Source organism: Calonectris borealis, unplaced genomic scaffold (genome assembly GCF_964195595.1).
Source record: "Calonectris borealis unplaced genomic scaffold, bCalBor7.hap1.2 HAP1_SCAFFOLD_163, whole genome shotgun sequence".
In the NCBI taxonomy this organism is placed as follows: Eukaryota; Metazoa; Chordata; class Aves; order Procellariiformes; family Procellariidae; genus Calonectris; species Calonectris borealis.
In genome coordinates, this window is record NW_027441549.1 from 56,257 (window position 1) to 79,987 (window position 23,731).

The following is a 23,731-nucleotide window of genomic DNA, read 5'->3' on the forward strand; positions in this document are numbered from 1 at the left end:
TGGAACAGGTTTCTTTCTATCCCAGAGGAAGCCCCAGGGATTGCTGTCTCGGTCTGCATGTGGCCGTCTGGGTTGTGGGAGTGACAGCAGCGACTCAACAGATGCTGGAGAGAGATTTAAAAAAAATAAGGCCACACGGGTGACACCCTGAGAGCAGGGGAGGGGCAGCTATGTCGATCAGGAAACTGCACTTCTGAGCAGACCCGGTGCCAGTGGCTGACCTGCAAACGAGCGATACACTGGTGGTCCTGGGGCTTTGTTGCAGTGTTTGCACCTTTCTTCGCCTCTGTGCTATCAGCACTCTGCTCTCCTCATCCTGCTTGCCACGCAGGGCTTGTCACTTGGAGAAGAGACACTGCACGATGTTGCTTACCACCCTGCCCTCCAGCGTGCAAAGTTATTAGAAATGAAGCAGGGAAAGCCAAGAAGCCTGTTGGTGTATTAGGTGTCCTCAGCAGATGACCGTACAGCCCAGCAGGTTCCATCCTTGCTCTGTACAGGGCGCGTAGCTCTGCACTCCTTGCCGCTCCTGCCAGCAAGTGTCACAGTTGCCCTTCGCTGCCTGCAACACGCAGTACTTTTAGTAGGCTGGAGGGGCTGTTCTGCCAACGTGACAGGTGAGCAGCTCGGTTCCTTTAGCTGCCTAAATTGCCTCCTTGAAACAATCACTTCAACACATGGTTTCTTTATTTTAGACCCCTCTGCATATCTCCTGGCTTGCAAGCCATTTTCAGCTAGCAACACAGCTAAGTACGGTGCTGGTAGAAACCTAGCTGCCACCTCACTCCGATGTCAAAAGGCTTTTGTAACTTGAACCCCTGATTGTTTTGCCTTCAAGACTGCAAGGCGAGGAATACGCCTCTACTTGAACAAGCAAGACACCTGCCAAATAGCTGAGCTCTGCACAGTGATAGGTGGCTGCCTGTGACCGTCACCTTTTTCTGCTAAAACCAGAGCACGCTTCCCTTGTGAAGAGCCATCGGCAGTACAGAACGTACCTGAGGTCTCCTTGCACCGGCTCCCCAGAGAACGGCGTCTTAGTTCGACTGAAGCATGCAGTAGCCTGTCGTGTCATCGCAGCCCCTCGCCCTTGAGCAAGCGGCTGCCTGTAGCAGCGGCAGAACCGCTGCTGCGCAGAGGGGAAAGGAATGGCTTGGTGCCAAGCTCTGCGGGCTGCCTGTGTCCCCTGCAGAGCTGACAACCTCGGCAGCCCATACAAAGGGCAAAGCTAAGAACCTGAGAAGGAGGCAGAGGGTGTAGCAGTTTCTGCAACAACCATACTTCCCAGCCTGCTTATGGAGCACAAGGCACTTTAAGCAGCAGTAAAGAACAAGGATGGCCTATCAAGATGACAGGAATAACACGGAGAGCCTAAAGCATTTAGCCAGGCAGGGCTTGCAACTAACCTTGTGTCATGGTTTAATCCCAGCCGGCGACTAAGCACCACGCAACCGCTCACTCGCTCCCCCCTCAGTGGGATGGGGTAGAGAATTGGAAGGGCAAAACTGAAAAAACTCCACTTGTAAGGAAAAGCAGGGGGGGGAAACCAACAGAGAGAAAAACCCAAGACAGACAAGCGGTACAAATGAAAACAATTGCTCGCCACCAACCGACCGATGCCCAGCCAGCTGCAGCCCAGCAGCGGCCCCCCTGCCAACCTCCCCCCTAGTTTTATTACATGACATCATATGCTCTGGAATATCCCTTGGGTCAGTTGGGGTCAGCTCTCCCAGCGGTGCCCCCTCCCAGGCCCTCGCGCACCCCCAGCCCGCTCGCCGGCAGGGCGGGGCGAGGAGCAGAACAGCCCCCGGCGCCGTGCAAGCGCTGCTCAGCAGGAACTAACACACCCCTGCGTCATCAACGCCCTTTTCAGCACAAACCCAAAACGCAGGAGGAGGGAGAGCGGGGTGGGAGCGGGGTGCGGGGGAGCGGGAGGGGGGTGTCAGAGTTTGGGCGGGGGGCAATGGGCAGGTTGGCGGGGTGGGCAGCACCCCAGGGGTCCGGGGCAGAGGGGTTACGGGGAGACAGTGCGGAACACGGGGGGTGGGAGGAGGGAGAGGAGAGAGGAGGGCAGTGCGGGCACGAGGTAGGAGGGCAGGGGATACAGGGGGCGCGTCACGGGGAAAACCTCGCACGGGGGAAAAACCTCGCATGGGAAAGGGGGGGCGGACACTGGGAGGGGCGGGGGTGGGTAGAAACATGCGTGGGGGGACATGCGTGGGGGTGACCTACGCCAGGGGGTCCGCCCGGGACCATCCACAGCAGTTAACTCACCTGGGATAATCCGCAACAGATAATCCGTTCCCAATAACTGACCCGCACTGGATAACCCGCACTAGATAACCACGAGCAATGCCCCTCAAATGGCTGGTGTTTCACCCCAAATTTTCCCCAAATGGCGGGGGGGGTTTGTTTTTCTATAATATAAAAATTGGGGTTTTTTTCCTTTTCCAAAATATTCAATTTGGAGGTTTTTCAACGCTTTTTCACAACAAAAATTGGTGATTTTTGCTTTTGGTTTTGTGGATGAAAATGGGGGTTTTTTTGCTTTCCGGCTGCACAAATCCAGGTGGATTTGGCTTTCCCGGGAGCTCCAAGTTGGGTATTTTTCCCCAAAAATTGTGAGGGTTTTTTTTTTCATGTCTTGCAGACCCTGAATCAGGGGTTTTGTGGTATTTTTATGCCATGGCGGCAGGTCCCGCTCTGTGTGCATGGCCCTGCAGGGGAAAGTCCCTGTTGGGGGAACTGGCCCCAAATCAGGATGGGAAAAGGCGGAAAAGGAGAACAGGGAAGAGGCAGCTTTTGAAAGCGCTTTTATATCTTCAATATCTTTTATCTTCAATAAAGAGGTATTTCGAGGGGGGGGTGTCGAGTTTTTAAATCCTTTCTATAAACAGGGTTTCTTTGTATTTTAAAAACCTTATCTGTCATAGACATTTACACTTAATGTATTTACACGTACATATATTTAGTGAATATATTTATGTTTCACTTTTACCCCATTTCCCACTTATCCCCCCTATTTCCCACTTATTATATATAATACCTATTCAGACTATATATCTGTTGACTTACATATTTTGACACTTAAATGTCTTTATAGATTTCTCTATTTACACTTACATGTATTTACACCACCTATATCTTTATAGACTTAGATATCTATTTAGACTTAGATATCTGTTTACACTTATATATAATCTCTTAGATTACATACAATATCTATTTAGACTCTCTAGGTAACACGCAGTAAGTGTAGATAGCTATATCTATTCAGAATTTTTTCTATTTGAAATCCCTTCATATACAAAATATATCATCCTTTTTGCATTTTAAAGTCCTTTATTTTTTAATTTATATATACATGAGTTATTTTTGTATTTTAAAACCCTATATATGTGTTTCGAATTTTTTTATACACTAAAATCCTTTATACAACATAGTAGATATAGGTTCTTATTTTGAAATTCTTTTATATATGTAAATGAATATTATTTTTCAATATACATAAAAATCAGAGATTTTTCTCTATTTCAATGCCTCACACATATATTTACAGTTTTTAAAAATTTTTGAAACCTGACTGTGAATTTTCAGGCATTTTTGGTCTGTGACCCCCTTTTTTGGGGGGGACCCCCCCCCATTCCCCACTCACCTGCTCCTCCACGGCATCATCACCCCTCGGGTGATGTTGAGGTGCCCCAAATGACATCATCACCCCCCCAGACCCCAAAACCCCCCCTTTTTATTCACCTCCCCAAAAAGGCACAAAACAAGGGAAACGGCCCCAACCGGCAGCTCGTTACTTTAATAATGCCATTTACGTATGTACACACGGACCCCCGCCAAAAAGGGGGGCTCTGCTAGAAAAATAAAGGAGGGGCGGCCCCCCCAAACGGTTGCAGCCCCCCACAGTCCCTGTCCCGCAGGCTGGCAGCTGGCCCCTTACCCTCAGCATGTTTAACGACCGGCAGGCAAACCTGGGCCGGGGGTCTCTCCTGAGCACCACGGGACGCTTACAACGAGACATCTGAAAAACAAAAATCCCAAATGGTATTTCAGCATATTAAAAAAATAGCACCGAAGGCAGCAGAGGAATTCAGTCAGGATAAGGGATAGGGTAGTAGTTGAGCTAAAGGAGGATGCTAGGCAAACAGGACAGCTTGAAATACAACACGTCCTTTAAAAGCTAGAGCGATTCGAACGCTTAAAATCAGCGTTAAGACTAATTGACACGATTTTGAACGCGTTCTTAGCAGAGAAGTAAACACTCTCGCTGGTGTCGGAAAACGCCTCATCCCTTCCTTACAGCACCGCTGCAGGGAGATAACCCCGTGAGGCTGCAGGACAAGGGTGTACGGTAATCAGCATCTACGCTCACGGATCCGCCGCCGCAGCTCCAGCCCTTGCGCTGCTGCTGCTGCTGCACATCTCGCTTGCTTGGTCGATAAAGTTGAAAGTGAAGTGTAAAACTTTGAAGAGTAAAATGAAAAAGAAATAACAAATCTCAGCAATTCATTTTATGCTAAAAAGGTGTGCATACATTTATCTACATACAAGAAGACGACTTATACCATAAAAGTATTTGATTTTCCTTTTGCATTAATTTAAATTGCAGAGCTGTGAATTCATACCGTTAAATTATCTATCTCTACAATACACAGCTATCATTTGACTGGGGTTTTGCGTGTGTTATGTGACTAGGAAGGACGCCTGGCCAGCTGCGCCGAGACTGATGCTACCGAACTGCCGGGGAAATGCGCCATTGAAAGCGAGACAGAAATAAAGTACTTCAGAGCACTCGGTCAAAAGATTGGGAAAAAAACCCGTAACGTTCAGTTGCCTCTCTTTTTAAACATTTAGAGCAACTACCTAACTGCTTAACTACACCTAATAAATTGTATGCTACAGGTATTTGGCAGTTGCAGTTTAAACAATGCAAGTCAGTTTGGAAATTATACAATTTTAACTTTCTTTTTTAAAGTTTCATTTATGATAGAAAAATCAGTGAGATAAGAGATCTCCCATATGGTTTTACTTTTTTGTGGGGCAGCATGGAGGGTATGGTGGGGAATATCAAATCCCCAGTGCTGTAATACATAAGGCTACCAAAAAGGGTTGGCAGATTTGCTAATGCTTTTGGCTGTACTGAAGCATGCAGAGGAACACGTTTTCATGATCTCTCAACTGTTACAACTGGGAACCAATGACGCCATCAACTGTTGGAAGATGTGCTGTGCTTGGGTCTTTGGGAGGAAATTGACTGGGGGTTTTTTGTTTGGTTTGGTTTTTTGTTTTTTTTTTGTTTTTGTTTTTAAAGAGAACAAAAAGTCTTGTTGCTGATGACTTCTACTGCCAAGTATATCATCTCTGAAGATCCACTCTGATGGGAAGTTCATAAAATGCACCTCCTTTGAATGAGAAATATTTCCATTTTGGAAAATCTCTTTCGAACTGAAGTCAAAAATTACACACTGTAGGTTAAGGAAAAAGGACATTATTGAAGCAATAACTCACCAAAACCACATCAGGACTCACTGTCACTAGTTACAAGGCCGCTAATGTTTCTTGGGAAAGCCTGGAAAACATGCAGAAGCGAAGCCAATTTGTCCTGATTTGTCCATGTCTCTTCTTTGACTTTGATTGCCTTAAGTACAGATACTAGTATGTCAGTAAAGTTTTCAATTACTACTATAAGATATTTTAAATACTTATTCACTGAAAAAGCATAAAGCTTTTATAATGAAAACAAAGTCTGTTTCTTCTGAATATCTGATCTCTTACAAACAGTTTCTTTCCTCTTCTGGTACAAAATTATTTTCACAGTATCATTTAATAGTAAGCGCACAAAAACAGAAGACCATGCTTTCAGGAATAGGAAATAAATGAGGGAAGTAAGCTTTGCATAGGCGTAACATGCTCCAGAACAGACCTTATTTTATTTTAGTATTTGTGTTAAAATATTTAATAAAAAACTATAGAAGGAGAATTGGCACATTCTTAATATTAACTTTAAAGTCCACACTACAAGTACCTTAGGAAAAATGTAGACATACATCATTGACGTACCTTGTATTTACAGACCACTATGGATCCCTTCCATATGCCTTGTACTTTCATGGCTGGATAAAAGTAGATATAGAAAAAAAAAATTTAAAAGCAATGTGACACAAGAGAGACAGGAAATAATAAAAAAATAGGGTTAGACATCTGGATAAAAGTAGACATAGAAAGAAAAGAGAGGGACAGGCAGAAGAACAGAGGAATAGCAAAAAAGGACAGGAGGGATATAAAAAAAGCTGAAGGACAGGCAGCCAGAAAATGAAATACAGAAAAAAGGAGAGAGACAGCGAGCAGGACAGACTGGGGGAGAGATGGCTGCAGGGGGTGGGCAGGGAGAACGACAGAGAATGGGGGGGCTGGGGGAGAGGGACAGGGGCAAGGAACAGCACAGAGGGACAGAGACAGAAAAAGAGGATGGGAAGCAGGACAGAGAGATGCAGCACGAAAAAAAACAGGGACAGGGAGAAGGACAGAGAGGCGGAGAGACAAAAAGAGCAACAGGGACCAGGACCCCTGAGGGATAAAGAGAGGGACAGAGGGCTGGATGCAAGAATAGAGAGAAGAACAGGAGTACAGGTAAGTGGAAAAAATGACAGAGAGGGAAAGAGAGAGGGTCAGGGAGCCAGGCAGACAGATGGATAGGCAAAAAGAGAACAATGGAGGAATGAAGAACAGTGCAACAGACAGGAGGAGGCAGGGAAAGGCAGACATGGGTAGGGATCTGGGAGGGGTGGGGGATGCAGACCGGGGCAGGGAGTTACTGGGACGCGGAAGAAGAGAGATGCACGCCCAAGGGTCCAGGACTCACCACAGCTCCCGCTCTTGGCGCCGCATGGAGAAATGTACAATTCGGATGCTTCTTTCTCCCTCACTCTCTCTCACCCTTCCTCTTCTGTAGCTCCGGTTACTCAACTGTCATTCATCTGAGAGAGCACAGCTAGTATCTTACAGCTTTTTAAATGTGAGGGTTCATAGATACATAGCATTTCTCTCACTCACACACACACAATACATGGACATACTGTACCTTTGGATACATGTACAGACCCTGCATTACACGTTAGCGATGTAGTCTGCTGAGGACTATTAATTGGGATCGTTCCTCACTCAAATCACAGAATCATTAAGGTTGGAAAAGACCTCTAAGATCATCAAGTCCAACCATCAACCCAACACCACCATGCCCACTACACCATGTCCCTAAGCACCTCATCTACATGTCTTTTAAATACTTCCAGGGTTGGTGACTCCACCACGTCCCTGGGCAGCCTGTTCCAATGCTTGACCACTCTTTCAGTAAAGAAATTTTTCCTAATGTCCAACCTAAACCTCCCCTGGCGCAACTTGAGGCCATTTCCTCTCGTCCTATCGCTAGTTACTTGGGAGAAGAGACCAACACCCAACTCACTACAACCTCCTTCCAGGTAGTTGTAGAGTGCAGTAAGGTCTCCCCTCAGCCTCCTCTTCTCCAGGCTAAACACCCCCAGTTCCCTCAGCCGCTCCTCACAAGACTTGTGCTCCAGATCCTTCACCAGCTTCATTGCCCTTTTCTGGACACGCTCTAGCACCTCAATGTCCTTCTTGTAGCGAGGGGCCCAAAACTGAACACAGTATTTGAGGTGCGGCCTCACCAGTGCCGAGTACAGGGGCACAATCACCTCCCTATTCCTGCTGGCCACACTATTTCTGATACAGGCCAGGATGCCGTTGGCCTTCTTGGCTACCTGGGCACACTGCCGGCTCATGTTCAGCCGCTGTCAACCAGCACCCCCAGGTCCTTTTCCTCTGGGCAGCTTTCCAGCCACTCTTCCCCAAGCCTCTAGCGTCGCGTGGGGTTGTTGTGGCCGAAGTGCAGGACCCGGCACTTGGCCTTGTTGAATCTCATACAATTGACCTCGGCCCATCGATCCAGCCTGTCCAGATCCCTCTACAGAGGGTTTCTCTATTATGCACATGGAGGCATCTTCCAGTTGGATCCATGTTGCTTCACTCTTCAGCTGGTTCGCCTTTTTCCATTCTCTTCAACTTCAGCCACGGCAGCTAGTCTAAAGAGACAGCGACTATTAGACCTTTCACTTTTCACGCACCCTGCTAAAATAACAAGGCAAGCCAAGGACGACACAAGCCAACCTAAGCCAGATGCAGTTAACACAACCACGAGAGGAGGAACAGGTAACTTGGTCGTCAGGGCCGCCCCAGGCAACGAAAAGAACGAGCGATTGTTATCGACAGTTATCTTTGTTCACCCCAGGCTGGAACCACCCCACGGGCCTCCGCTCTTCTCCGGGGCACCCGGGGCAGCAACAGGACTCTCACAACCGAATGGGGTACAGGCAAGGCCCTAGCCCGCTCCCAAGAGCTCCTGCGCACCACAGTGCCGAGCGCCGCCGATGCACTACCCCCAGGCGGGCGGGAGACACCCCCGAGCCTGCGACCGCCGAAGGGTCTGGCTCGCCACACCGGTGGACCCGGCCCCCACCTACCGCCGACAAAATGAACCACGCCGCCATGCTGCTCCCGGGCACCGCGCATGCGCAGGCCAGCGGCGGCGCGTGGGAGGGGCCTGAGGCTGCTCCCGGGACGTGCGCATGCGCGAACGCCGAGCTGCAGTACCTTATATCAGTCAACGGGAGGCAGCAGCGCTATTGCGCGCGGGCCATACGTATGCTGCAATACCGGGTTTTCGTCAAATGGCAGCAGTGATCAAGGGCTCGCCCAGGCGCAGTACCACATCTTGGTCACAAGACCAAGCAGTGAGGCCGGCGCGTCACCAGACCTGCAGTACCGACTGTTGGACATTGGGTGGCAGCAGCGAAGGCGGCGGCTCACCTGAACACGCGCGGGCGCCGCTGTGCAGTGCCGCGTTTTGCTCACGAGGTGGCAGCCGTGAGCGGCGCGGCACGACGGCACGCGCGCTGTCGGTGCGTGCGGCTGTACCGCGTTTCACTGAACGGCCGGCCCACGAACACCGCAAAAAACTATGGAGCAATGGCAGGAAACTACACCTCCTGCAGGGAAGGCGGCTGTAAGAAAGACTACACGTCGCCGCAAGCCCCAAAAACTAACATTGCCACCCGGAAGCCCGGTGCCGGAAGACTACCACTCCTGGCTTGCTCCGCCAGCCAACGGCTCCAAGAGGCAGCGTTCTTCAAGTCCTGACCCCGTGGTGACGCCCGTGTCCTCTGCCCCGGCCCCCCCTTACCCGTGCCCCCCTCAGCAGCAGGCCAGGGTTTTTCCTTTACCCGGTTCCCTCTCTTAGACACAGCCCCATATGTCTGTCTCCTAGCCCCTTACGGCCCCTCTGCCGCTCAGAACGTGCTGACTATGGCTCACGCTACAGGAACCGTGTGTGGGAGACAAGCCCCCCCTCCTCCCCCCCAGGCAGCAAGGCCAGCGTGTTGGCCCAACACCACCTCTTTCCCCGCAGGATGAGCCCTTCCTGGAGCAGAAATGCGCAGCCACCAGCTCTCTGGCCTACAGTTCCTTGCAGCTGGAACTGTACGCCCCGCAACAAAGCGAGGACAAGAAACAAGGGAAAGCAGGGCAGGCTAAGGGAGAAAAAAAATGCCAAAGCGGGTGCTAATGAGGGAGAGGGCAGGGCTCTCCCCACGCCGCTAGGGCACCCCAAGAAGCTGTAACCAGCCCTCCCAGGGTACTGCCGCATGTCCGGGGTCTGCTGAAGATTTCGGCACTGCTCACACCTTCTGGGGCTGACGTCGCAGTCTCGGGAATCCCTCGCCTCCTAGAAGCACCACAAAGGCTACAGCCCTTGCCGTGGTCTTACAGACTGTAAACCCATGTACCTGCATTTGGCAAAAAGGGCTGTTCAGAGACAACAGTCTACCAAAGAGGGCTACAAATCAACTACCTCCCTGAACTTCTAGAAAGCCAAAGCCCAACTCACCGCACTCCAGCAGGTATGAAGTCAGACTCGAGGTCAGGTTTTGATTTCCATGTGGTTTAATAAGTTAACAGGTTCAGCCGTTACACAGCAATGGAATTCTTCAACATTTACAAAGGTGCAAGAACTTCATTCATTTAGTCTGAATTAAGTCCTTTTATTCTAATCTCTTAAATAGCTACACAGTTCCTATTTTTTTTCCTCTAAACAACCTGGGGTTAAAATAATCCACCCAGAGAGAAGGCATCAAAGTACAAAAGAGCACGCACAAGGAGGGGCGCTAATTCAAATTCGGCGTGGGTATTTGGTCCAGTACCTGTACGAGCAAGGGAAGGTAGTGTGAAGCAGTCATGCCAGTAGAAGGAGCTGTGATATCGCAAGTACACAAAGACCTTTTCCAGAAGTTTGACCACCACTGGGATTGTTACCCTACCATGACACTCACCGTAACCTAGGGGGAGCGAAGGAGGGAGGGGAGAACAATGCAAAAGACCCCAAAGCACACCAACGCCAGCCACCCAACATTCAAGCATCTCACTAGCTACCCAGAAATGACTTCTCTGTAGGTTTAGCAAACAATGAACAGAGAGAAGCCATTGCAGGAAGGAAGCGGCATTGCTAGACAAAGAAACAGAATGAAAACATCTGTAAGCGTACACTTCGCCATGCGCCCAGTTCTAGTCCAGAAACAGTACGTGCCCATGGCCCTCTTATATCCGTTTGAAGAAGTTTTCATTACGGTCCCCTCCGCTGAACTGTTTTCTGACTAGCTCTCTACCGAAGTAGTCCCCCCTCGTTCTCTCCCACTTCAGCCAACCTGCCTAAAAACCCATCCTCAACTACCTAAGTTGCATGAGGGCGCTTGCAGGGGCAGGAGTTGGACTTGCTTGCTCAAGTCTGCCCCTGCGGAGGTCTGTGTAACAAGTATTTTGTGGATGCCACAGAAGCTGGTGAGGCTGCTCTCCTGACTCACTGATTGGGCCTGTCGTCCTCAGTCACTTGGCAGCGTGACCGGTACGAGCATTTGCAGAGCGTGCTCCAATTACAAGTGCGTGCAAACACGCGTGGACGGGCGTGATCCCTCTGCCCTCGAATATGCGGCCTTCGAGCGCCCTCTCCAAGTATCGGGCCTCAGTCAGACATCCATCATGCTAAAGCCTACAGCAGCCTCAAATCACTGAGGTTTTGCGGTTCCCCCCGTTTCTTCCCGTGCCTGTTTTCTCTCACCTCAAGAGGATACCCCTCAAGGGCCAATGCAGAAGGTTTTTTCGACGGGGAGTCTCTTAACAAGCCTTACCAAAACATGTTGGGAGGATGTATCCAAACAGAAATATACTTACAAGCATACCGACAACTAGAGAAATCTGTTTTCTTCAGAGAAGTAAAAATACGCAGCATAGGTAAGTTCTAGTAACTCTGTTCAGCCAAAATAGAAGAAAAAAAAAAAAAAAGAAACACCCGAAAAATCACAAAACACCAAATAGTATACTTTGGCTTAATTTACCAATCACCATTTCTACTTGCGTAGCTGGCAGTGAAACACAGCATTTGGAACGCACGCCCTCATAAGCAGATTGAGCTCCTTCAGAAATGACTCCGTGCGTTCAAGCCCGCCGTTCTGCCACTCCTCTTCCCCCACATATTCGGTCGAGGACCGATTTCGCAAGGTGCAAATATTGAGCCTACCCTGAGACAGCAACCTGGCAACTGCAGATCATTCAAGTCTAAAAAGTTAGATGGCGGCCCACGCCGCTCGCTGGGGTTGTTCCGTGCTCCTGGCATTACGAAATGCCACAGACCCCGCAACGGCACCGAGGTGAGGGCATGGGTATCCGGAAGAAGTTAAACAGGGAAAAGCAGATTTCAAATAGCATTTCTTCTGTCATAAAACCAGAAGCACAAGCAGGGATTAAATATAAAAGAGATTACTTTAAGTAGTAGTTCTATGGGGAGAAACTCCCTGGGACTCTGCCTTTACAGTTTCTACTCTAACCTTAACCCTAACCCTAACCCTAATCCTAATGATAAGCCCTAACCCTAATGCTAACCCTAACCCCAAACCCTAACCCATATCCCGAACTCTAACCCTAACCCTGAACCCCAGCCCTAACCCTAACCTTAAACCTAACACTAACCTTTACCCTAACCCTAACCCTAACCCTAAAATTAAACCCTAACCCTAAACCCTAACCCAAACACTAACCCTAACGCTAACCCTAACTCTAAGCCCTAATCCTAACCCTAAACCTAAACCTAATCCTAACCCTAAAATGAAACCCTAACCCAATCCCTAACCCTAAACCCAAACCATAATCCTAACCCCAACCCTATCCCTAACCCTAACAATAACCCTAAGCCTAACCCTAAACCTAACCCTAACCCTAACCCTAACCCTAACCCCAACCCTAACCCCAACCCCTAACCATAATCCTAATGATAAGCCTAACCCTAATTCTAACCCTAACCCTTAACCCTAACCCATATCCCGAACTCTAACCCTAACTCTGAACCCCAGCCCTAACTCTAACCTTAACCCTAACCCTAAACCTAAAACTAAACCCTAACCCGGAACCCTAACCCAAACCCTATCCTAACCCTAAAACTAACCCTAACCCTAACCGTAACCCTAAGCCCTAACCCTAACCCTAAACCTAACTGTAAAATGAAACCCTAACCCGATCCCTAACCCTAAACCCAAACCATAATCCTAACCCCAACCCTATCCCTAACCCTAACGATAACCCTAAGCCTAACCCTAAACCTAACCCTAACCCTAACCTTAAACCTAACCCCTGCCCCTAACCATAACCCTAATGATAAGCCCTAACCCTAATGTTAACCCTAACCCTAAACCTAACCCTCACCGTAACAATAAGCCCTAACCCTAACCCTAAACTTAATCACAAACACCTATAACTGATGTAAATGAGCAATATCAGAGCAGCAAGTCAGGTTCTTTAAATCCTTGCTTTCTCTCTTCCCTTCTCTCTTCTTGCTTTCTCTCTTCCGTTCGAGGAGATTTCCGTTCGAGGAAGCTTTAGCTAGTTTTATTATATTGTCTGTCTTAGGAGGAACAGCCACTTCTACGTTCCGCTTTGTCTTGTCAATTTTTGCTTTTGGCTTATCCTTCTCTTTTTTCTCCTTTTCAGACATCGGTTTGAAAGCAATAGAATCTGCTTCCATAGGCTCATCTCTCACAGGGGTGGCATCCTCTCTGCTTGGGACCATGAACAGGGAGTCAAATACTTCCTCCTCTTTAAGTCTCCGTTGTTCTCTGTAAAACTCCTCCCTAGATAAGGGAGGCCAATGGCATCCTGCCAACTTAAGCATTTTTCTCCCTGCTTTCTGTTCATTAGAGACTACGCTCATTTCCTGATCCTCATACTTGCCTTCCACATCCTCACCCCCAACAGCTCATTCAGTCTTCTCTCCTTATACTCAGCTTTGCACCTGTGGATGGAGGCTGCCCACACTTGAAAGAGACTCCCATCTCCCGTGGGCCAAGTGCCCACTGCTCCTCTGCCACTCCTTGATACACTTAATACATCACACTTCTGATCTTCCAAGTACTGCACAGATATTAACTAATCTTCTCTGGAACTTCTTTTAACTTCTTCCACATACGCTTCCTATGTTGTTGCCTCATCATGAGGTATTTGGCCTGGTCCTGTCCCTGAATTGTTGTTTTCTTGCTGACTGAATTGGAGATATCAGATCCTGGGTTTTCTTTTGATTTACCTTTAAGATTTTATAAACACAATGCACTGTTACAATCTATCTATAACAAACATATAGCAAAAGGAAGGACTAGCTTGACGCTGCAGTAATGGGTAAAACAGACTCCTCTCTCTCCAACTGAGAGAAAGCGTCTTGGCTATATGTGAGATGACTAAATTGAAGAAATTCAAAATTGTCATAAAAGAACAGTGTTGACTTTTCCAACCATTTGCTCATTGTCGTTGTTTAACCTGGCAGGCAGCCAAATACCACGCAGCCGCTCACTCACTCCCCCCGCCCCCCCAGTGGGACGGGGAGAGAATCGGAAGGGTAAGAGTGAGAAAAACTCGTGGGTTGAGATAAAGACAGTTTAATAGAACAGAAAAGGGAGAATAATGATAATAAATAATGATAGAATATACAAAATGAGTGATGCACAATGCAATTGCTCACCACCTGCGCTGACCGATAACCAAATAGCGATCGGCACTTCCTGGATCACGCCTACCGTTCATATACTGAGCATGACGTCACATGGTATGGAATACCCCATTGGCCAGCTGGGCTGGCTGTCCGGATTATGTTCGCTCCCATCTTGTGTACCTAGCTCAGTCAGTAGGCACGGGAGCTGTCCTCGGACTAGGAGGGCACTTAGCAACAACTGAAAACATCAGTGTGTCATCAACATTCTCCTCATACTAAATCCAAAACACAGCACTAGGAAGAAATTTAACCCTATCCCTGCCGAAACTAGGACAGTATCCACCCCTTATTCTATACCATTTACGTTATGCTTAGGTCTCACATTTTTCGATACCTTTCAATTAATCACCACTATCTTTTTTATATATATACATATATAATACATATACATACATATATACATATAATACATATACATACATATATATACATAAATATATATAAATGTCCATTGAGTTCTTTTAGTCCACAACTTTGGGCTCCATCTGTCATAACAGTCTTTCAGGGCCAGAAAGATGGTGTGTGGTGTTGGGCTGTTGCATCCTGAAGCCAGTTCTCATTTCGGTACTGCTGCGCTCGTCCAGTTCTATCATCGTTGCACTTTACTCGGTTTCATCGGAGTTAGTTCATTCTTCATTAATCTGGGTGATTTTCACTGCTATACCATTGATAGCAACCATAGAAATAATGATATACAATATCATATAACAATTGACATCATAAAATTCAGTTCATTGGCTATTTTCACCCAAAATCAAATCCCCTTGAGGTACACACCGGACTTGCCCATCCTTTCGCATCACCCATCAAGTGCACCCAGGTCCTTGAGCAAAAGCAATCCCATGGATGTGTTTTCCCTTGCCAGAGGCAGGAGTAACCCAGACTGTCTTCCCCAGCATATTTCTTATGTGCACGACAGGGACTTTATCTCCATCTACAGTATGTAAAAGTCTTGATTGGGCAGGGCCAGCTCGATTAACAGACCCCCTAGTGTTGACTAACCAGGTGGCTTTTGCTAAATGTGTATCCCAATGCTTGAATGTCCCACCACCCATTGCCCTCAGTGTTGTCTTTAGCAGCCCGTTGTATCATTCGATTTTCCCGGAGGCTGGTGCGTGGTAGGGGATGTGATAGACCCACTCAATGCCGTGCTCTTTGGCCCAGGTGTCTATGAGGGTGTTTCGGAAATGAGTCCCATTGTCTGACTCAATTCTTTCTTGGGTGCCATGTCGCCATAGGACTTGCTTTTCAAGGCCCAGGATGGTGTTCCGGGCAGTGGCATGAGGCACAGGGTATGTTTCTAGCCAGCCGGTGGTTGCTTCCACCATGGTGAGCACATAGCGCTTGCCGTGCCGGGTTTGTGGGAGTGTGATATAATCAATCTGCCAGGCCTCCCCATATTTGTATTTCAACCATCATCCCCCATACCAAAGAGGCTTTACTCGCTTGGCTTGTTTGATTGCAGCGCACGTTTCACATTCATGGATAACCTGTGCAATAGCGTCCGTGGTTAAGTCCACCCCTCGATCATGAGCCCATCTATATGTTGCATCTCTTCCTTGATGGCCTGACGCGTCATGGGCCCACCGAGCTATAAATAATTCACCCTTATGTTGCCAGTCCAGATCCACCTGAGCCACCTCAATCTTAGCAGCCTGGTCCACCTGCTGGTTGTTTTGATGTTCTTCAGTGGCCCGACTCTTGGGTACGTGAGCATCTACGTGACGTACTTTTACAACCAGGTTCTCTACTCGGGCAGCAATATCTTGCCACAATGCGGCAGCCCAGATGGGTTTACCTCTGTGCTGCCAGTTGTTCTGCTTCCACTGCTGCAACCACCCCCACAGGGCATTTGCCACCATCCATGAGTCAGTATAGAGATAGAGTACTGGCCATTTTTCTCGTTCAGCAATGTCCAAGGCCAGCTGGATGGCTTTTACCTCTGCAAACTGGCTCGATTCACCTTCTCCTTCAGCAGTTTCTGCAACTTGGCGTATAGGACTCCATACAGCAGCTTTCCACCTCCGATGCTTTCCCACAAGGCGACAGGACCCATCAGTGAACAGGGCATATTGCTTCTCGTTTTCTGGTAGTTTATTATACAGTGGGGCTTCTTCAGCACGTGTCACCTCCTCCTCTGGGGATATTCCAAAATCTTTGCCTTCTGGCCAGTTCGTGATCACCTCCAAGATTCCTGGGCGACTGGGGTTTCCTATTCGGGCCCGTTGTGTGATCAGTGCGACCCACTTACTCCACGTAGCATCGGTTGCATGATGTGTAGAGGGGACCCTCCCTTTGAACATCCAGCCCAGCACCGGCAGTCGGGGTGCCAGGAGGAGCTGTGCTTCAGTACCAACCACTTCCAGAGCAGCTCGAACCCCTTCATATGCTGCCAATATCTCCTTCTCAGTTGGAGTGTAGCGGGCCTCCGATCCTCTGTATCCCCGACTCCAGAACCCTAAGGGTTGACCTCGAGTCTCCCCTGGTGCTTTCTGCCAGAGGCTCCAGGTAGGGCCATTCTCCCCGGCTGCGGTGTAGAGCACATTCTTCACATCTTGTCCTGCCCGGACTGGCCCAAGGGCTACTGCATGAACTATCTCCTGTTTAATTTGTTCAAAGGCTTGTTGTTGCTCAGGGCCCCGTCTGAAGTCGTTCTTCTTACTGGTCACTTGATAGAGAGGGCTTACAATCAGGCTGTAATCTGGAATATGCATTCTCCAAAAGCCCACAACGCCTAAGAAAGCTTGTGTTTCCCTTTTGCTAGTTGGTGGGGACATGGCTGTTATTTTGTTGATCACATCCATTGGAATCTGACGACGTCCGTCTTGCCATTTTATTCCTAAAAACTGGATCTCCTGTGCAGGTCCCTTGACCTTACTTTGTTTTATGGCAAAACCGGGTTTCAGAAGGATTTGAATTATTCTCTCCCCTTTCTCAAAAACTTCTTCTGCTGTGTTGCCCCACACGATGATGTCATCAATGTATTGCAGGTGTTCTGGAGCCTCACCCTGTTCCAGTGCGGTGTGGATCAGTCCATGGCAAATGGTAGGGCTGTGTTTCCACCCCTGGGGCAGTCAGTTCCAGGTGTACTGGATGCCCCTCCAAGTGAAAGCAAACTGTGGCCTGCACTCTGCTGCCAAAGGGATGGAGAAGAAGGCATTAGCAATGTCAATTGTGGCGTACCACTTGGCTGCCTTTGACTCCAGTTCGTATTGAAGTTCTAGCATGTCCGGCACAGCAGCACTCAGTGGCGGCGTGACTTCGTTCAGGCCACGGTAGTCTACTGTTAGTCTCCACTCTCCATTAGACTTTCGCACTGGCCATATGGGACTGTTGAAGGGTGAGCGAGTCTTGCTGATCCCTCCTTGGCACTCCAATCGACGAATCAGCTCATGGATAGGGATCAGGGAATCTCGGTTGGTGCGGTATTGTCGCCGATGCACTGTTGTGGTAGCGATTGGTACTTGTTGTTCTTCAACCCCCAACAACCCCACAACAGAAGGGTCCTCTGAGAGACCGGGCAAGGTGGACAGCTGTTTAATTTCCTCCGTCTCCAGGGCAGCTATACCAAAAGCCCACCAATGCCCTTTTGGGTCCTTAAAATACCCTCTCCTGAGGTAGTCTATGCCAAGGATGTACGGAGCCTCTGGGCCAGTCACAATGGGGTGCTTCTGCCACTCGTTCCCGGTTAGGCTCACTTCGGCCTCCAATACAGTTAACTCTTGGGATCCCCCTGTCACTCCAGAAATACAAATGGGTTCTGCCCCTTTATAGCTTGATGGCATTAGGGTGCACTGTGCACCAGTGTCTACGAGAGCCTTATACTCCTGTGGCTCTGATGTGCCAGGCCATCGAATCCACACAGTCCAGTAAACCCGGTTGTCCCTTTCCTCCACCTGGCTGGAGGCAGGGCCCCTCTAGTTCTGGTCATAGTATCCGCTTCTCACTTCTTGCAAATGTGAGTCAAGAATTCCTTCATTACAGTCCAAAGTAAGATAAGCCCTTCTACTCTGTCTGGGGAACTGTTCACTGGAAACTGGACCGTCGTGAGACAGGGTTTTCCTGAAAACTGGAGCAGCATTTTTCCTGAGAGAACCCCCTTGTGTGATTGTTTTTCCTTGCAACTCACGTACACGTGCCTCTAGGATGAAGGTAGGTTTTCCATCCCACTGCCTCATGTCCTCTCCGTGGTCACGCAGGTAAAACCACAGGGTGCCCCGTGGTGTGTACTTTCGATATCCTCTCTCTTGAGGAGAAAAACGCTGACTCCTAATGGCTGAGATACTGGTCCGTACAGGTGGAGAATAGGACCTATCGTCTTTGAGTTGCTGGACCTCTCGGGATAGTTTCTCTACAGCCGAGACAAGGGAGGAGGAGATAGTTTCTTCGAAATCCCGAAGTCTGTTAACCACCTCATCCACCGTTGGTGCTTCTTCCTCTTTCCAGCACAGTACTGCTAACGAACTGGCATACGATGCTGGTGCGCTCCGTACCAACTTCCGCCACATGGATCGGGTGCACTGGACGTCATCTGGATCTTTGGGTGTTCGGGCGTCATCCGGGTCACTATAAACCACCTCCAGCACGCCTAGTTCTCTCAGGTACTGGATACCTCTCTCCATAGTAGTCCATTTGCCTAGGCGATATATAACATCTTCCTTGAAGGGATACCTTTCCTTTACGCCTGACAGCAGTCGCCTCCAGAGGCTGAGGACCTGTGTCCCTTTTCCGATTGCTTTGTCAATACCCGCTTCCCTAGCAAGGGATCCCAGCTGTTTGGCCTCCTTCCCCTCTAATTCCAGGCTACTGGCCCCATTATCCCAGCATCGGAGCAGCCAGGTAACAATATGCTCGCCTGGACGACGGCTGAAATCTTTCCGCATATCTCGCAGCTCACTCAGGGATAGGGATCGGGTGGTTTCGGTCTCGTTTATGAGTTCTTCCTCTTCCCCCTCCTCTCCTCGTTGTGTCCCTGCTCTTTCATCATCCCTTTCTAAACGACCTGATCTCCGCTTCCAAGATTTCCTCTTTCGTACAGGGGCAACGGATACCAGCAGGGGTTGGTCCTCTGGTTCAGCTGTAGTGCCTGTTGCTGGGGTTTGGGTAGCTGCAGTGCTTGTCATGGGGGTTAGAGTAATTGTAGTGCCTGTTGCCGGAGCTTGAGTGGCTGCAGTGCTTGTCGCAGGGGTTGGAGAAGCTACGGTGACTGTTGCCGGGGTTTGAGTAGCCACAGGGGTTGTCATGGGGGTTGGAGTAGCCGCAGTGCCTGTCGTGGGGTTTTGAGTAGCCACCGTGTCTGTAGCCGCCCCCGAGACTCGCCGCTCCGCCCGCCCCGATGAGGCACCGCTGCTTGCCCTCCCTCTTTTCTTGTTCCTGAGGGTTGATCTCTGGACAGTATTCCTGAATAGTTGTTTAACCCTAAACAAGGCCTGAACCACATTCAGGAGACATAGCAATATGAACATGCTTGTTTGAACATCCCAAGGATATTCAAAATTCTCAGGGAATATTGTGGACATCTTTGTGAAGAGGATAGAAGAAAAAGGAGTTTCTGACGATATGGAAGGGAAGATGAACAAGTGGGAGAAAGTGTCCCATCCCGTCACCCCCTTAAATTCATTCTCCGAGGAGAAACAAGTGCAATTACCAATAATTTCTAAGAGGTGGTTCCCGAGGTACAGAAATGACGGCAGTGCCGAGTACAGATACCAGATTAGACTTACGACCAACGATTTTATCACCTCATAAAACAGCAACAAAATTATAATCTTGGCCCAGTTCCGAATAATGATAAACAGCACAAACGGGAACATATACTGCAAGCAAGGTATTACATGACCCAACATTGAGAGCCAGCCCCACAACTTTGACAGCCAATACATCAACATTGTGACCAATCAATATAATGGATGCTTATAACAATTTTGCCTTAACACACTTTGGTCAGATCTATCGTTATCTCAATCCTTCGAGCCCCACGTTGGGCGCCAAAAAAGGACTGTCGTGGTTTAACCTGGCAGGCAGCCAAATACCACGCAGCCGCTCACTCACTCCCCCCGCCCCCCCAGTGGGATGGGGAGAGAATTGGAAGGGTAAGAGTGAGAAAAACTCGTGGGTTGAGATAAAGACAGTTTAATAGAACAGAAAAGGGAAAATAATGATAATAAATAATGATAGAATATACAAAATGAGTGATGCACAATGCAATTGCTCACCACCTGCGCTGACCGATAACCAAGTAGCGATCAGCACTTCCTAGATCACGCCTACCGTTCATATACTGAGCATGACGTCACATGGTATGGAATACCCCATTGGCCAGCTGGGCTGGCTGTCCGGATTATGTTCCCTCCCATCTTGTGTACCTAGCTCAGTCAGTAGGCACGGGAGCTGTCCTTGGACTAGGAGGGCACTTAGCAACAACTGAAAACATCAGTGTGTTATAAACATTCTCCTCATACTAAATCCAAAACACAGCACTAGGAAGAAATTTAACCCTATCCCTGCCGAAACTAGGACACTCATTCAGTATTAACTAAGTTGTTAAAAAAAGAATGTTGGAGGCTGATTCCTATTGGGAAATCAATTTCTTCAGCCCTATTCAGCCAATAATGGAAAAGGTGGCTTTCCATCTGATCCTTTAATTATCTTTAATTTTTATAGGTAATTATGGTTTCCTCAAAAAGCGTTCATTTCTCAGAGTCCTGTTTTCAGTCATGTACCGGAGTTTTATTTTAAATAACCTTAGTGGAAGCACAGATGCCCTTTGTAAAAGCCAATTCAAATGAAGCCATTTAAAAATCAATTACCACTTGGATTCTCCACAACTATCTGTGCATACTTGCTTCATTATAAATCAGCTGTTGTATAAGTTATGCGTTATACAGCCTCTTTTAACAGGTGACAAGGAGTCATCTAATGAATTTCTGTAGAATACTTACACTTCCCAGCCTGGTCTGCCACCTGCTGAGCGAACTGGACTGGCTCTCATTGGATGACCTTTTGGAGTGGGGAGAGGAAAAAGAAAGAAATCCCATTCAGTTCCTCTGAAGGTAATTTTTTTAAAGAAATTCTGAAGTTACAGTTACTTACCAGTTGTGGGTATTGCTTGTCCTTGGGGGCCCAGAAGACTTGGTAATGCTGGTTGTCTTTGTACGGGAACCTGATAGACATCTCAAAAAACCATTAGTAGGCTTGAGTTCTGAAGGTTTTAACCAACTCTCCCGTGGAGAAGAATGTGGATTAAATGCCTAACTATCCGTTTGCTGCAGACCACAGTAAGTCACCAGAGTTGGCTATATCATTTTCTATGAGAGAAATGAATCCCACCTCTCCTTTGCCAGAGGGTAAATGTAAATTGCAGGCTCAGGGTAAAGTTCGTCTCCGAATAACTACATTTTATAAATGGAAGAAGTCTATTTCCTACAAAACGAGATCCATGACAGAAACACAGAAGTGCTACCAAGTGCATTTTAAAACAGCCACTCCTGTCAGCACACAGCAATATTTTCTTAGTTTATAGCAAGAGGAAAACTTCAGTCTGTTTCACACATGGGATTTGATAAAAGTCAGAGGGGGCGGAAATCTCAGTCCCAACAGCTACTTGTTAAATTTTGCAAGAAGCCTTTGAAACATAAACCAAAAGCAAAAGGAGCTTTCAGAGAGAACGACTCCACTGCAAACACTACTGAAATGTTTTGCAGAAATACAGATTCTTAGCATACCACACGTTTAACCAACTTCCAGGGGCACGAACAGCAGGACCACCCTATTTTAATATTCAAAAGTATCCCAGATTCTATGGTTAAGCACAATGACAGTGCTTCCTGCCCCGTAATTACAGATGCTGGCCAACTTGGTTGCATAGCCACTCAGACATGCACGCGTGGTTTCTCTCGCTCACTTTTTGGCCAGTCCAATTAATTCCATACTTATGCATTAATAGTTGGTATTGCGTATTTTCCAGTGTTTGTCAGCATAGCACCCTTTGTATTGAGGTCTTTCACCTCCATCATGAAACTCCTTGGAATTCCTGTGCTCTTTAATTCTGAGAACAGGCTCAACATTTTTGTCCTGTTAAGAAAAGAAATGCAGACATATCTCCTTTTAAGACCCACACTTAAAATGACATTTCAATGATTATTTTAAGCAGCAAAAGCCTTTAATCCATTCTCCTTTTACCCAGCATAAGGGTTGCTCGACTAAAATACTTATTTTCCTAAATGAATATAGCCAGGATGTTCCAAAGGCTTGAGCAGTGTTTTGAACTCATTCCATTCTTTGGCTTAAGTTCAGGTTCTTTAAGGGTGAAATATCCCTTAGCTCACCATCCCCTCAGAAAAGAGATACAAACCCGCTCCTCCTCCAAAGCGCAATTCAGAGCACAAATATTCAATAGATGGGGTCAACAGAAACATCTTGGTTTTACATGAAATACTAAAAACTGTGAACTGTCATTAAACAGAGTTAAAACCAGAAACATTTCCAGTAATATTGAAATATATAAAAATATGCATGAAAGTTCACAGAGCAAGATCTGTGGACATACTTAATGTCTATGACCTACAAAAAAGAAAAGTTTACATTTATAATGCCAGGTTTCCCTTGGATTTTGAAGGGCTTTGCAACATTGCCATATGAACCTCTGTCTTTCACCCCAAGAGAAACAATTCTTAATATGAGTATTCATGGATTTGTTACGTAACTGCCAAGGTAAAAAAATGAAAAGCTAAGGAACACCAGAAGTCCCCCACAGTCTTACCCCATTTGTTGGGCAGTTCTTTATACAGTCGCCAGGTTTTCCGCAACGAAAGCAAGCAGATGATGGTGGAGGTGGACCCCAGGGTTTCTTCATGTAACTAAAAGGGTTTGGGGCAAAGAAGAAAAAGGTATGCACGTGTCTCTCTCGTTAAAACAAACTTCTCTACAATTTTTCCATAATCTTCAAAGAACAGATTTGACATTATCAACACTTACTTGATTGGATCATATTCCTGGCAAGACTGTAGCATCATAGCTTTTATTTTATCTTCTTCGGAAGCATTGGCTTCAGCCAGATTGGCACTCTGTTTAACAGGTAATTATTTGACACATACATTAGAAACACATTTAAGCCCACACTGCCAAAGAGAACACCACTCACCCAACCCTGTAAAGAGCAGCACAACGCCAGCTGAGGTTGCATGAAAACAGCTGCTTATATGAAACAGAGTTGTCCAAAAGATGTTCTGGGGAGTCCTTACATCATCACAGGCTGTTTATGTGCCTGTTAACCTACTTGAAAAGAGCATTCCTGGGCACTCAAAACCTTAGGCTCTTCATGTTCCCCCCCACTAACTTCTTCATAGGAAGCAAGTTAACTACAATAAGCAAAACCTGCAGTTTTTTTCCAGTTGACCGTGTCCTTTTAACATACAAATTGTAATATAAACGTTATGCAGAACTAGATCTTCAAATTATTGAAGCCAGCTGATTTTTTTAAAGTAGTATTTGTTCAAATGTTTTTATTACACACTAGTACAGATACAAGCAGGGTCTAAGGGAGTGACTGTAAATGATTTGGACCCT

General features: G+C 47.4%; 1 long non-coding RNA gene across 1 annotated transcript; it reads right to left on the reverse strand.

Annotated features, from left to right (window-relative positions):
- Positions 1-4,958: 4,958 nt before the first annotated feature.
- Positions 4,959-6,941, reverse strand: LOC142077149 (uncharacterized). Its single transcript, XR_012671582.1, has 3 exons — positions 6,872-6,941; positions 6,070-6,122; positions 4,959-5,578 (listed from the first exon to the last, which is right to left on the reverse strand). It is a non-coding gene; the product is annotated as an uncharacterized LOC142077149 (long non-coding RNA).
- Positions 6,942-23,731: the final 16,790 nt, after the last annotated feature.